This window comes from Rattus rattus, chromosome 4, assembly GCF_011064425.1.
Source record: "Rattus rattus isolate New Zealand chromosome 4, Rrattus_CSIRO_v1, whole genome shotgun sequence".
NCBI classification, from domain to species: domain Eukaryota; kingdom Metazoa; phylum Chordata; class Mammalia; order Rodentia; family Muridae; genus Rattus; species Rattus rattus.
In genome coordinates, this window is record NC_046157.1 from 108044897 (window position 1) to 108061208 (window position 16312).

Consider the following 16312-nt stretch of genomic DNA (forward strand, 5'->3'; position numbering starts at 1 on the left):
AACTTCCATGTGTATGTGGGCTTTCTGTCGTTTTTGTTGTTATTGAAGACCAGTCTTTGTCCGTGGTGATATGACAGGATGCATGGGATTATTTCAATCTTCTTGTATCTGTTAAGGCCTGTTTTGAGACTGATTATCTGGTCAATTTTGGAGAAGGTACCATGAGGTGCTGAGGAAAAGGTATATTCTTTTGTTTTAGGATGAAATGTTTCGTAGATATCTGTTAAATCCATTTGGTTCATAACATCTGTTAGCTTCACTTTGTCCGTTTTGTTTCTCTTTCTTTGATCTGTCCATTGTTGGGAGTGGGATGTTGAATTCATCCACTATTATTGTGTAAGGTGCAATGTATGCTTTGAGCTTTAGTAAAGTTTCTTTTATGAATGTGGGCGCCCTTGCATTTGGAGCATAGATATTCAGAATTGAGAGTTCATCGTGTTGGATTTTTCTGTTGACAAGTATGAAGTGTCCTGCCTTATCTTTTTTGATAACTTTTAGTTGAAAGTCAATTTTATTTGATATCAGAATGGCTACTTCAGCTTGTTTCCTCAGACCATTTGCTCGTAAACTTTTTTCCCAGCCTTTTACTCTAAGGTAGTTCCTGTCTTTGTCACTGATGTGTGTTTCCTGTATGCAACAAAATGCTGGGAACTCTTTACATATCCAGTCTGTTAGTCTATGTCTTTTTATTGGGGAATTGAGTGTATTGATGCTAAGAGATATTAAGGAAAAGTGATTGTTGTTCCCTGTTATTTTTGTTGTTAGAGGTGGAATTATGTTTGTGTGGTTTTCTTCTTTTGGGTTAGTTGAAAGATTACTTTCTTACTTTTTCTCGGGTATAGTTTCCCCCCTACATCATCATGAGATGTGATTTTAAATCAGAGTCTTGTTTTGTTCAGTGTACTGGGGTATTCAGGACTGGCTGTGGTGGGAGAACTGAATTCTGAAGATACCAAGTGGCCTTGGTTTCTGTCACTTAGTTTCTTGCACCTTGCCTCTATTTATTTGGTTATTTCTGGTGTTAGCTGGTGTTGCTGTCTCTGACAGTGGCTTGACCCTCCTGTAAGTCTGTGTGTTACTACTCCGGGGAGACCAGCTTTCTCCCAGCAGGATGTGGGCATAAAGAGCTCTGACACAGGGCCAGTTCTGGGCACAGACTGAAACCGGAAGGATCCTGTCCTAGACCATGTCTCAGTTCCAGTGTCCTACATGCTTTGGGTGGGCCCCTTGGCACAGAAGTGGTAGTCTGACCTGCGCTTTCAGGTTTGCCAGCACTCTTGGGAGACCAGCTCTCTCTGGGCAGGATCTGGGTGCAGAGAGCTGTGGTGTAGGTTCAGCTCAACGTGCAGATCAAAGTTGCTCATTTTAATAAAGTGTTATCAAGATAAATTTCATCAGCTAAGTAACGCGTTCAAACACAACACTTTTTTTAAACCTCAGGTTTCATCATAAGTGATGCTAAAAAAAGTTTCATCAGTTTTTCTTTTAACTGAAGCTGCCAGATAGCTAGCTTACTGATCCTTCTGTTAAAATTAGAATTTTTCAGGGAGTTGGGAGGCCTGGTGCGGTGAGGGACACATGGGGAGGAGGTATGGGATATGGAACAGTCAGAGGGTAGACCAGGAGGAGTATAAAGTCTGGACTGAAAAAAAGAATAAATAATATAAAAAGAGAAGAGAATAGATTTTAAAAATGCCATCGTCCAGCGATGTGTGGTGCTGCACACCTGTTATTCCAGTAGGCAAGAGGATCATAATTTCAGAGTTAGCAAGGGCTATACAATGAGTTCAAGGACTTCTTGCTCTATGTAGCAATATTCTGTCTCAGAAAAAAAATAAAGAGAAAAGGCAAAATGGAAATATTTTAAACTTCCTTTTATTTAGTACAGTTTATTAAGAGCCCTCTTATAAATATATTAGTATAGTTTACAAATTTACACATGTATTTGGGAATTAATGGGCATAAAGATTAAAACTATTACACTAAAATTTAAAGGACATTTTAGAAGGAGGCTGTAGCCAGTTATTCGTCTGCTTCTATTTTTTCCTTCCTTCTTCTCTCTCTACCTAGGAAACATCTTTAAAGTCCTCAAAGTCTTTCACATTTCTCAATGAAATAAAATCTGATTGATAAGAGAAAAATAGGGCTTACTGTTTAACTTAATCTTAATTAATCATTATAGGATATGAATTGAAATTGCAAAGGAGTCAGAATATGATAAGATGCAATTAACATCATGATGTTACTCTATGATTTAGGTCATAATTTGCTCTTTGATGGTATTTAGGCTCAGACACTCCCTTGGGTTCATTACCATGAATATCAGTTTTGTATATTTCCTATTTTGAAAAGAAATTCTTGCCATCTGCATTGCGCAGTGGTTTTGATTCACTCTCCTTCTGTCTCTCTGTCTCTGTCTCTGTCTCTGTCTCTCTCTCTCTCTGTGTGATATTTTAGTGTGTAGAGACATCTTTCTGTGACTTTTGAAGATTTTCTTTTAATATGCATGTGCTCCCCTCCCCCTTTATCACAAGCTTAGTCTTGGGTTGTAAAGCTGTCTTGTGTTTTACTGAGCTATAAAAATTCTTGCACACCGATCATAGAACTACAAAACCATCAGTGGATTTATCAGATTGACTAATCTATAACCTTGTACTTTATTGGGCAATAAAGCACCACCACGGCATGTTGAAGTTGCCTTTTTACTTTGGAGGATTCTGGGTGGGACGCATTAAGGTGTGGAGCTCTCTTGTTGAAACCTTTACCAGTATTCATGAGGAATTTGATGAGATATATTTAAGCAAACATTTATAGAATACCCTTATAGATCTTTGGTCGCTGAGTACTCAAGTAACTATGCCCTGGGGATGACAGCCTTCTGATTGCAATGAACTGTATCCAGGTGGCAGTCCCCAAAAATAATGTGTTGGTTTGTGTAAAGGAAGGGTTTCAGTTTCATGATAGATTCTTAAGACTCTATGGTGAACCACACCGATACCCATGCTTGAGCGAGTGGACTGCTTATTGATTTATTGGCTATGTAGCAAAGGTATGTTTAGTACTGCCATGACCTTGCATGGTTCCAGGGACAGAGCTGACTGAGGCCTGTGCGAGAACAAAGAAAAGCAAACACTCAGACACACAAAAGTAGCTGGCATCCGGTGGATTGGGACCACTGTACCTCAGCACCATGGAAGCTTAGTGTATTTATTATATAGCAATGAACAGAGAGGCAGGGTTATTGTATATAGCTAGATAAGGAGCTGTGGTTATTATATCCACATGAAAATGGAGGCAGAGTTTACGGCTTACAGCTGGATCAAGGAGACAGGTTTCATTAATCTTGGCAGGAACAGTTTCTAGAAGGGTTGGTCTTCAGGATAGAAACTTGGTATTGGAAGTGGGGAAGAGGAAGCTATGATGGGCACGTTCTGCACACACTATCAGTGTCAACACTTAGACCCCAGAGGAAAGCTTTGTCATTTCCTTCTGATCCTCACCCCAGGAGGGATGGTTTTGCCATTTCTGTCTGGGTCTGGGGCAAGTGTCCTTGATGTGAGGGTGAGAACTGAGCTTGTTGACACAGAACTTCATTCACGCATGGCTTCCTCCACTCCCATTAAAATATCACCTGAAAACTTTTAGTAAAGTGACTTCTCACCTGAGTCACAGTATGAGCAGAGGTGAACTCTATAACCCTGGCATGGGAGTCCAGCTGCCAGGATAATCACACTTCCCTTAGTCACACATGGTGAATTTAGCAGAAGGTACTTATTAGAAGAATGCTATTTTGATTAAGTTCCCTACTTGCTCGTTGAGAGCATTTATAAAGCCTGTGTGTTGTGTTGTAATTTTGTTCTTGGAAATCTTCAAGCTTTCACACTGCAGGCACTAAAAACTCATCTGATGTGTCCACAGGATGCTTGGAATGTGCAAAATATCAAATTTTACTTTACTGAGAGGCTTCTAAAATGTCATTCATTATTTTATGTATATGAGTGATGTGTGTCTGTGTATCATGTGCATGACTGGTGGCTATGAAAGTCTGAAGAGGCATCAAATCCCCTACAACTGGAGGTTCAATGGTTGTGAGTCACCATGTGGTTGCTGGGAAGCTAAGTCTTCTGGAAGAGCAGCCCATGCTCTTAACTACTGAGTTGTCCCTTTAGTCCCTCTACTGGTGACTTTTAAAGGTTCAGAATTTATTTATCATATCTGATTTTCCTGCATGAAAATAACATATGGAATCTTACTGATTTTTCTATTGCAGATGAAATATAGTATGTATTATTGTGAATTATTAGAAAATCTAGTTTTCTATCACACACACATATGTATATATCTTCAAAGCAGAAGTTAGAGTTCTTAGGTTATCTCATCCACAGACAATTCCTCCTCTATAGATTTTTCAGTGTATGTGGTGCTAGGATTCAACCTAATGCTTCATGGTTGATAGGCTTGTGCTCTACCACTGAGCCAAATGTCTGTCCACGATACCTGTTCTTTCAGGCTATAAAAGGGAGAAAAAGTTAAACAAATGTTACAGTTACTTCTTTAACTAGTTCAGAATTAAGATATTGGACTTATTCTTTTCAAAACTGGCATTAAGTCATATATTCCAGAAATATCCTAGAGCCAGAAATTTATTTATTTTTCTTTGAAAATTAAGAAAATATCAACATTTTTGTGATAATGTCATTTTCTACTTGACAGATAATTCTAGTTCAATCTCATAGTAGCCTTCCCTCTTATTCAAGTCGATTTAGTGATAGCTGTTCTTTTGTTTCTTTGTATACTTCCTAGTTTTTTGAGTCATCTCTCTCATTTCTTCATAGCTATCTTGTTTCTTCTATAAAACACTTAAAATCAACTTTATAAGTTTTAGGAAGCACTGTCAGTATTTGTGTAATACTAGGTAATTAACATTAGGACAGTTTGGTCTATTGCTGGGTTGGCTCGTGACTTGAACCTAGGAACTAGAGTGATACATTGTTCATTTCCCAGATGACTGGTGTGTCACAGTGTGGAAGAACATGGTTATTTCTGAACACCTGGCTCATTCCAGGCAGTGTGTATCTTCAGTCACCGATGTGTACTGAAATTTTGGAGACTGGACCTCTAATGGATTCTTGAGGTTGATGAATCTCACACATTTCAGTTGCTGAATGAAGGAACATTATCTTTTGACTCCACTGGGAAAGATCCCTGGATGCTTCTATCTTGGTTTCTTTCATCATCAGTCTATGTGACTTTAGCTTTTATTTTGAGTACCCATTTAATGTATGTGCTTTTTATGACCATGACTCAATACATGGTACTGCAAGTCTTCTTAATGAATTATGAAGACAGGCCACCTTCCTGTGGAGCACCCATTCAACATAGCAAATATCCCTTTTAATCATATAAGAATTGGTATGAGATTAGACTATTTGGCACTGAATGATAAAACCTGCCTATAAGCCATCTTGGACCAACTTTGCAATTTTCAGTAAGTCTTTCTTTTGCACATGGGGAAACTCATCTCAGAAAATTGAATAACTTCCTCTAAGTCATATAATTAGTAATAATCAGCTGAAAAGATTCGAACTGTACTCCACTTGCGTTCCAAACTCATTATTCTCTGCAGTGCAAATAAATACATCGTGTTTCTAATTCCAGTTTTACTCAGTTTCTATAGTCATAAACACATAATGTGAAGTTTAATGTAAGTTGCTTCTCAATTGTCAGCATGAAGCCATCAAATTTTAATAACCTAGAATTTTATATCCAAGAGAAAGCTAATGGTTTATATACAGGAAATGTCACAGCATCCTTAGTCCTAGTCAGTGGGAATCTTGATTTTCTAAAATAGAATCTATTTAAGGAGTCAATTTCCCAATCAAAAGGATTTAAAACACCTGCTTTGGAATGCGATGCAGTGATTCGGTCTCCATAGCTCAGGATGACAATTCAAAACACTGATTCTAAGCTGAAGACTCTAATGGGCTGTGTAAACAGGGCAAGGCTGTTTCTCAGGTAATAATCAAACTGCCTCCCATTTCCACTATCCACTTAAACCAATATTCGTAAAGACCACACTATATCACAACCCATGCACTGTACAAGGGAAGAGAAGAAAGACAAATTATAGTTTGTGTATTTCAAGATATTTTACCTTGCGAGAATGTAAACATGTAAAATGAAATAACGAAGAGTTTACTGATTGAAGCTCCAGAGAGAGCTATGGTAGCAGAGCATAGTGACATTCAAGAGTTTTCCCACAAAATGAGTGTAAGCAGCTGGTAGTAGTAAAAAATATGGAGAAGTGTATTCTAGGAACAACAACCAAACTCTGAGTTTCAGTATAAAAAGAAACCCAGTCCTGACAAATTAGCTTATAGCAACAGAAAAGAATTAACCCTGAAATATCAGTGTCTAAGATGTTGGTCATCTTGAGGTTGAAGCCCGTAAAGATGTAAATGAGGAAGATGATAATTTGATATTTGGCAGACAATGTGATCAGAGAGTATGACAGATGGATTGTAAGGATAATGTATGGGTGAAGAGTGAACTGTATTTTACACGCATATCTTTATAATTGCATCTATGTATAGGAATGGGTGTGTTTATTTCCTTCACTGACATTTCCCAGTTTCCTAAGCAGAAGATAAAGGGCAATTTTTGCAAACAACTATGAAGTGAACTCAGTGAGGTTTAGTTCACTGATGTTTACATTTACTAATGATGTACAAACTTGTGCTTTGTACATCATCACATAAGTAGCCAGGATGTATAGACAGTAAATAAAAACATGTCTATAATAGAGAAAGCCAAGTTTAGATGTATTTATATGAAGCTCAGATCTGCTCATCAACCAGTAAGAAAAGGAAAAACTTTTTCTTGACCACTGACAGGAAGGTGGTGAATAAACCCTGTGAGAGTGGACAAGATTTCAATGGTAGGCATGGGGAATCACTGGTATTATTTCCAGGGCCAATTTCAGCACACAAGACTTGAGCCTTCAATTTTCAATGATGCCTAAATGAAGTATTTACCACAGATAAATCTTTTTCTTCACCTTAATATTGTATTTTAACCTTTTTACTTAGATAGTCTTTAAAGAAGTATCTTTCTTCTTTTTGAGAAGTTTTGTGTATCAATGTTTCACTTGTATGTATATACATTAACAAAATGCAATGTGAATTTTTAAAAAAATTATTTTCTTGAATTTTTTTATCCAGTTATATATGCCTGTACCCCTGTATCACACTAACATCTTTTTATAACATACTCTATTCAATAAAATAGAGGACATTCTGTTTTATTGCATAATGTCAAATTATTTTCCAAAATTATTTTGTAATTTATATTCCCACTAGAAATATTTCAATATTCCTTTTTTTATATCTCCACCAAGTCTTGATACTAAGAGTTTGAACTTTTTGTCAACCCAGTAAGCATAAATTCAATGTCTGTCTTCTGTCTGTTTGCCTGTCTACTTATCAAAGCAAGCTACCTAGCTACCCTTCTGGAATTCTGACTCAAGGATGGTTTTCAAATGTCATTTTCTAGCTTGTGGCTTGTCTTTCTATTCACTATAATGTTGTATTGTGAAGAACACTATGGCCCCTGATAATGACTAGAACTCTTCATTTAATATATGATTAAACTGATAAGTTTAGTTTTTCAACATTCGCAATACAGTACTTTAGTGTTTTTCTTGAAACCCTTCTTTAACTTGAGGCAAACAATTTCATGGTAAAGGGCGTGATTAGATAGTTCAAGCTAACTCTGTTACCTTTTCATGTTTTATTGTTATATCTGTCAGATTTAAATCACTATTGCAACTTTTGAAAATATTTTTTGTTTTTTATTGATTATTTTATTTATTTACATTTCAAATGTTATCTTCTTCCTGGTTTTCCCTCTGCAAACACCCTATCCCAACTCCTTGCGCCCCTGCTTCTATGAGGGTGGTGCTTCCTTAGCCATCCACCCTCTACTGTCTTACCACCCTAACATTCCCCTATGCTAGGGACCTCCACAGGACCTAGGGTCTCCCCTCCCAGTGATGACTGATAAGGCCATCCTCTGCTACATATGCTGCTGGAGCCAAGGGTCCCTCCATGTGTGCTCTTTGGTTGTTTGTTACGTTTTTAAGTGCTGACGTATTCTAAGGTGAGCTTAGTGTTGTCCTCATCCATCCTGAACAAACACCAGGACTGCTGAAGAGCTACTTTTAAATTTTTAGGAGAAAAAAGTTGGAGTCTGGTATTAGGTAGTGTAGTGATATTTGAGAAAGGAAGTGAGATGATTAAGGAAACCACACCTGACAATATATTAATGTTATTTCCTAGAGGATGCAAAGCTATAGAGAGATTATTGGTTAGTGGAAATAATAGCTAGGTGATAAATTAACACAAGGATCAGATTGTCTCTTATTCAGTATCAGACTTTATTACATGGGGACAGAAAGAACAAATAGTTACTGAGTGTAACAAGGGACAGATGGGGGATGTCAAGGGCAGCTCTGCAGGTCCTTCTGTTCAGGCTAGAGTAGGTGACATCTCCTTGTGAAGGACACATTTCATTTCACGTGGTAGGAAGATGTAATTACACACACTGCCATTTTACACTCTTGGGTACCATGCCTCATAGACCAGGGTTCTATTTACTGAGATTATGCTCTGTCAAGGGCACCCCGCCAAAGGCATCTCAGAGATATACCTTTTTGTACTGAAGGCCTTTACGTATGTATCCTGAAGTTCAGTTTTTAAGACACTTGGACAGAGACCTTGGCCGTTTATTGCTTTGGATTTAAAACCTCTCCTCTCTGAGTATTTTTTCCCAAGGAAAAATTCAATAAAGCACAAGAAGACATGTGCTTTATGGCTGAGCATGTAGCTCTGTGATGGAGTGTTTTACCTAGCACCACAAGGTCCTGGGTTTGATTCTCAGCACCACGTAGAAGGAAAAAAGAAAAATAAGAAAACAACAGAGTAGGTTGCACATCTCAGTTTATTTCTTACAAAAACAAAGATATACTTTTAAAAGATGAATATACCTTATTATTTTAACTTTTTGCTGATTCCTTGTGAGTTTTAAATTATGCACCCCAGCCCCACTCATCTCTCTATCCCCTAATATCTCCCCTTTGCCCTAGCAATGCCCAGAATAAAACATACACACACACACACACACACACACACACACACAGAGAGAGAGAGAGAGAGAGAGAGAGAGAGAGAGAGAGAGAGAGAGAGAGAGATAGCAGCAATAGTAACAACAACAACAACGAAGCATAAAAACAGTCTCATTGTAAAGTCTGCAGTATGTCACAGTGCATCCCACAGTATATCCCTCTGTCTGAACATCTTCATTTTCAAATATTTCTTACAATGTGTCATTGGTCTGGTTGGAGATCTCTGGCTTCTGAGACACCATTGATATTGGATCATCATAGGGACTCCTCCTAGTCATCCCATTGTTGCCTTGTATCATAGAGATCCTTCATCCCTGGATCAGCATGAATGGACCCTTCAAACATCCCAACCACTTGCACATAATATAGATTTTGGGATGCGCTAACCCAGGCCCTCGGGACTGCTATCACCCATACTCCTACCACAAGGGCCAGCTCCACTATTCTGACTGTGAGAGGTATAGGACCTGCTCTCCTGAGTATTGCCAGAGATGAGAGATATGGCCACTTCTACCAAGCACCACATCCAGTGAGCAGTGGAGCCAACTATGCATATTCCTGGACATCCACATGGTCCCCAGTGGCAGCCCCAACCATTGAATCCCCATGTTCTCTCGTGATAATATGAGCCACAGACATTGACACTGACCCCTGCTGTTGAATAGTTACAGACCCAAATATGGCCCTCAGCAGCAGCTTGGGGCTGGGACTTCACCATGGCTTCAGGTGGCAGGGCTGGCCACTCACAACAGGCTCCTCCTTTTCATCTTTGTGTCTCCGGTAGGTACCATTTCTCATAATACCCAAGCTGCTCCACTTCTCTTTCTTTCCCATCTGTCTACCATATATTCATATATTGTGGTGGTTCCATTGTGACCTGGACATGCATCTGGAAGGCCCCTGGGTGACGTCCTCCTTCTGTGCTTTGTGCCATGGTAGGAAGAGGGTATAAATGGCGCACCTGTGCTCTGCACTGGAGGGCAGGTCTGTGGGTGGTATGGTCATCGAAAGGGCTTTGTCTGTCTTCATTCTCCTACTCTCTGTTGCCTGAATTTGACTTGATTTTACCTTTATGAGTCCTATGATAAGATAGCATGATGGTTTGTACATGCTTGGCTCAGGGAGTGGCAATATTTGGAGGTGTGGCCTTGCTGGAGTAGGTGTGGCCCCATAGGAGTAGGTGTATCACTGTGGGCTTGGGCTGTAAGACCCTCATCCTAGCTGCCTGGAAGTGAATCTTCCACCAGCAGCCTTCAGATGGAGATGATGGAGATGTATAACTCTAAGCTCTGCCTGCATCATGCCTGCTGGATGCTATTTCCACCTTGATGATAATGGACTGAACCTCAAACCTGTAAGACAGCCCTAATTAAATGTTGCCCTTATAAGAGTTGTCTTGGTCATGGTGTCTGTTCACAGCAGTAAAACCCTAACTAAGACAGATAGCTTTGGCCACCAAGTCAGGCATCAAGCTACAATGAACAAAGGATTGCTATCTGCTCCACCCCTGACTGATATAAGAGCAACACCACCAACAAGGTGTCCCTTTGTTCATTGCCAAGGCCTTTTAGGATGAGAATAAGACCAAGTTGGAAGGTAACAACTTCTAGAGTACAAATGCAAAACTCTTCAGGGGAGGACTGATTTTAGCATGGGCACACACTTGTGTTTAAGTGTGTACATTAGCTTAAAAGGCTGGCATAATAGATAAACAAATATTATTTAAAAAGACAGTGAAAAAGAAATAGGACATCTGGGACCACAGCCCGAACAATCCAAGAATTAGAAATTGGTAATGTGTTTGTTTTGTAGACAGCTCAGGAAAGGACACGTGATAAATTGAGATGCTGTTCACTTCCCCTTCTCCATCTGAGGTAGCCAACATCGCTCAGGGAACTGTTTGCCCACAGTTTAACATGAGTCAGGGTTAGCATCAGTTAAAGCAATCTAGATTATCCCTCACAGACTTTCAGTGGCTAACTCAGTCCAGGAGAACTCCCTCAAAGGTGTGTCTACAGCCTGACTCCTAAGTGATTTGACAGTCTGTCAAGAGAAAACCCTCACCACCACTGATAGACCTTTGACTATGGCAAGCGTATTTTTTTATTTAACTAATGAATGAATGAATGAATGAATGAATGAATGTGTGTGTGTGTGTGTGTGTGTGTGTGTGTGTGTGTGTGTGTAGGTCAGATGTTGACATATGATGTCCTCCTCAATAGTTTGCTTTATATACATGATTTCTCACAAATACTGTAGCTTGCTTACTTACCCAGTCAGTCTTAATTCTTCAACTTGATTTACATACAAGGTCTCTCACTAATACTGGAGCTTATTCACTTACCTAGACTGTCTGGCCACTGATCCCTGGGAATTCCTTGGTCTCAGCTTTCCCAGTTATGGGATTATAAGCACAGTGACTTTTTTTTCTGTAAAGGTGAGGAGGGTGGGTGGGAGAACTCTCAGAGGCAAAGGGGAGGGGGAAGAGGTGGGGGATTCTTAGATGGGAGACCAGGAATGGGGATAACATTTGAAATGTAAACAAATAAAATGACTAATAAATTAAAAAAGGGGAAGGAAAAAGGCAATGAGAGTCTGGACTTGCGTCCTCATGCTTGCTTTGGAAGCACTTTATTGAATGTTCCTTCTCTCCAGTCACTGAAAACTCCATTTTTAATTCATACTAACTTTTTCTGTAAATGCCAAACAGAACACACACACACACACACACACACACACACACACACACACACACAATCACTTTAAAAACACATAAAAGTCCAAGAGTTAAAAAAAATACCCTCTAAATTAAAGGAGTCCAAAAAGAAGAAATTCAAAGAAAATCAAATAAGCTCTTTTAGACATATAATGTTCTAATTATAGAAAATTATTAACTCATAGTTTTGGAGGCAAGGACGTTGGATGGAAGCATTGCCAGGCTTCTGCTTCTCTGAGTCCTAGTGACTAAGTGTTAGTATTTAGTATTTCTCAGGATTTGCTCTATTATCCTCATTTCTTTTCTGCCTTCCTCTTCTCCCAGAATTCTCTTTGAAGGAAGGTTTGTGCCAATGTGGTCCTTTTAAATATTTGTAGAGAATCATAAATGATAAAATGAATATAAATTGAAAGGGGATTTCTTACATATACTTACACAGTAGTGTCTAGGTAGTCCAATAATAATTATCAGCACACGGGAGATGTTCAAACCCAGTTACTGCTCAGCCCATGAGGCTGGATGCTTCTGAATTCTTACTAATCCTGAAGACTTTGAAGAATCTTAGAGAGCCATGAACCTTCAGGGTATGTTGTAAGGCTAATGAAACTGGGATCCAGTGTGAGAGGAATATGGAACCAGCAGGGACAATAGCAAAGACAGAGCTAGCAACAGAGTTGATGAGCATACCAGCAAGATGTGAGGAGAAGCAAGCAAAACTAGGAGCTTTCCCTTCAGTATTCTTTATGTCTGGGATGCTACTGGAAGGCAATGCCCACATTTAGTGTCTGTTTTCTCACTTCAATTAGCCTGGTCAAGAACTGGGTGTAGTGGTGGGGATGCAACTTTAATTCTAGCACTTAGGCAGCAGGCACATCACTGTGTTTGAGACCAGCTTGTTATACAGAGTGAGTTCCAGGATAGCCAGAGCCATGCAGAAAAACTCTGTCTCAAAAAAAGAAAACAAAACAAAATCAACCTAGTCAAGAAAATCTCTCTTAGCAACGCCTGAAGACTAATCCACTAGATAATCCTTCAAAGGTTTGCTCAGAGACTTGTCTGATAGATGACTCTAGATCCTGTCAAGTCAATGGTTCATATTAAACATCACAATTTTACTTTAAAATATTTATGTTTTAGCTGGCATAAAGCTGTACACTTTTTTCAAACACTCATTGGAAATAACTGTTGGTATTCAAATAAGTATTTGTGTGTGACTGGTGAGGTGATGTAGACCCTCAGAGACATGTTCATGTCCAAGTCTCTGGAACCTGTGAATGTTACTGTATATTTGGCAATAGTCAAGAGCCTGCATGATGCAAATATCATTTTATTTTTGAAAGCATTAATATTCCTTCATGAAAAAGAGATGATGAACTTAAGGATCTTGGGTATAACATTTTTTTGAACTGCCTAAGCTACTTCTATATTCCATACATGTCTTAATTGGAGTAAGTGAGAGAGATTATTTTACAGGCAGAGTTGAGACAATGTGGCTATGTAGACAGATATGTGGCCACAACCAAGCATCTGGGGACCTATAACCTCAAGGAATGAAGTAGATTGTAATCTTTTCTGTGCCACCTCAAGAAGGGCAACATGCCTCTGGTCTCAGGCAGGAAGCATTCTTTGAAATGATGTGGTCATGGGTAGTTCATGGTTGCCACCCCTGAAATCAACTAGCTATAATATATAACTAAAAAACAAGAAATGAAATATCTCTTAAATGGGATAAATGCTTAATATAAAATTGAAATAATAAATATTCAATTTTTGACTGGTCTCAGGAATTCTCTGTTGCTTCCATAAGGTCATATTAAACTCTTCAATTCGAGAAAGTCTCAAGTAGGAATGTTGGGCAGTGGATTTTAGTTTTATTCCAGTGAAAAGAGAATGAAGTGCTATAGATCTCAGGGCAGTGGTTCTCAACCTTCCTAATGCTGTGACCCTTTAATACAATTCATCATGCTGTGGGGACCACAACCCAGAAAATTATTTTCTTGTTACTTCATAACTGTAACTTTGCTAGTTATGAATCACACTCCAAATATCTGTTTTCTGATGGTCTTAGGCAAAAGGATTGTGACCTACAAGTCTTAACTGCCTTAGGGGACTAAGATATCAATGTGAATGTTTTGAATTTGCATAAAGAGTGAGAAAATACTTACAAATAATCAAGTCAGACCAGCAAGCAAGCACACGATGGGTGATGTCAGGATGATTTTAGTGCAAGTGTTGTACAGAAGACACTAAAAAGTGAAGACAGACATGAGCCCTCAGCACAGTCTCAGATTTTAATAGATGATAAAGTAGCAACGTTTATTTTCTCTCTTGTGAAATAAAAGGGAAAGTCATCACATTACATATTGATTTGCTTTTTAAGGCCTGTGTACTTCAGATCATTTGTAATTATCATTATTGGGCTACATAGATAATATTTTACTACGTATGGATTATTATCCCACTAAATGCCACTAACCCGATAGTAAAGCTATCCGGAATTTTATAGGAAAAGCAATGTACTCAATTGCACAACTCAGTTATGTGATAACTCTGGTAGACATATAACGAACAAGAGGCAAAAGAGATCACCTTCTATGGTATTGTTTTCTTTATCAGCCAGATAAATATAATATATACTGGGAGAAAATATTTCATTGCTAGAAGGGATGTTTTCTTTCCATAGTCTACATATTAAAGTATACAGAATTGCTGTTAAAAACCATTAGTTGTGGATGAAGTATATCAGGTTAATATAATATTTGATCAAGCACAGGTCCTATTTGTGCTTGGTGTAACAAGCATAACAACCACAACATTTGTCTTTCACTAATATATTCTTCTGCATGATGTGTGTCTGCATGTATACGGGCATATATATATATATATGCATATATATGTGTGTATATGCACCTGTGTGTTTGTGTGTGTATGCATATATAAGCCTTCAAACACATGAGCATATGGAGAACATGTCTCATGCAGGTCCCCAGGGAAGAAAAAATCCAAGGTGCCAATGAAATCACTGAAGGTGTGGCAGTAAAGGAATAAAAGTGTGCGACAGATGCCCACACTGCATTTGCAGCCCGGAAGCAGAGTGTGATGAATGCGCATGCTCTGCTTCCTTTCTGTCGCTTGCTTCAGAACCCCAGCCGGAGGAATGATGTTTCTCACTATTGACGTGGTCTTCCTATTTCACTTAGCATGATCTGGGAAATCCCTTACAGCATGACCAGAGGCTTGTCTCTTAGGTGACTCTAGCTACTGTCAAATTGACAATCTATATTAAAGACTGCATTTTTTTTTTTTTGAATCCTGGTCTTGCCGTGTAAGCTAGGAGGCCCGTACACTTGAGACCGCCCTCCTTCGGTCGCCAAAGCTTGAAGTCATGAGTGTGAACTACCATGTGTGGTTTGGGATATTATTTTATAAAACTAGAGTGTAATAGGTGAATAATCAATAATACAGACAAAAATACACAGAGAGCCAGAAGAGACTCAATTTTAGCACGATGATTTTATTTTACAAAAATAACATTTACCAAATATTTAAACATAGTGAAGATTAAAAGACAAAGTGATAATTAAAAGATAAAGTGCCAGGTAGGAAATTAAATTTCAAGTAGTGTAGAAAGAGAAATACCATAGGGACATGATTTGTATATATAGATGTATTTCGTTTTATGTTACCACTCCTTTATGAAGTTATTGCCATAATCTCAATTCTCAAAAGTAATTTTATTTAAATTAAACTCAGTCATCTCAAGCAGCACAAAGCAAAAGGCATGACAGACTAAGAGAAATTCCAGAAATTAAATATGTTTAGGTTCTGCTTGTTGAAGTTGATCGTCCCATATCACCTGCTCTGGACTTGAAAAGTTCTTGATGCTGTATTCTCCTCCTGTTTATCCACTCATTTGCTCTGAAAACTGCAGTTGGAAACATATTGTTATCTGTGGCAAGTAGCCCTTCACCCATATTTCTGTGAGTGAATTGTGAAACTTGACTCACCAAGTTGGACATCGGTGTGATCTGCCATCCGTTCTCTATTTGAGGTGAGGATGTATGGCTTCATGTCCTCTCCTGAATAGTGTCATGTGATACAGCTCTACGTTTGACTGGTTAGTTTCCCGGCCAAGGCTATTTCTTGTGACCTGGTCTGGGCAGTGGGCAGACTATTGTATAATGTAATATGGCCACACTCACAGGTTGAGAGATTGCCAATCTGCCGGCCAGGGCTTAAGTGATAACTTTTTGGGCCCTGGGTCTTTCATAAAGACGATTAGATGAAACATTTTATTTTAAAACAACAATAACAATGGCAATGATATAAGTATAAATCGTTCTTTAGGCTCAACTTTAGCTCTTGCAACATGACTTCTGAGCGGGCTCCAGGCCAAAACAAGTCACAGAATGAAA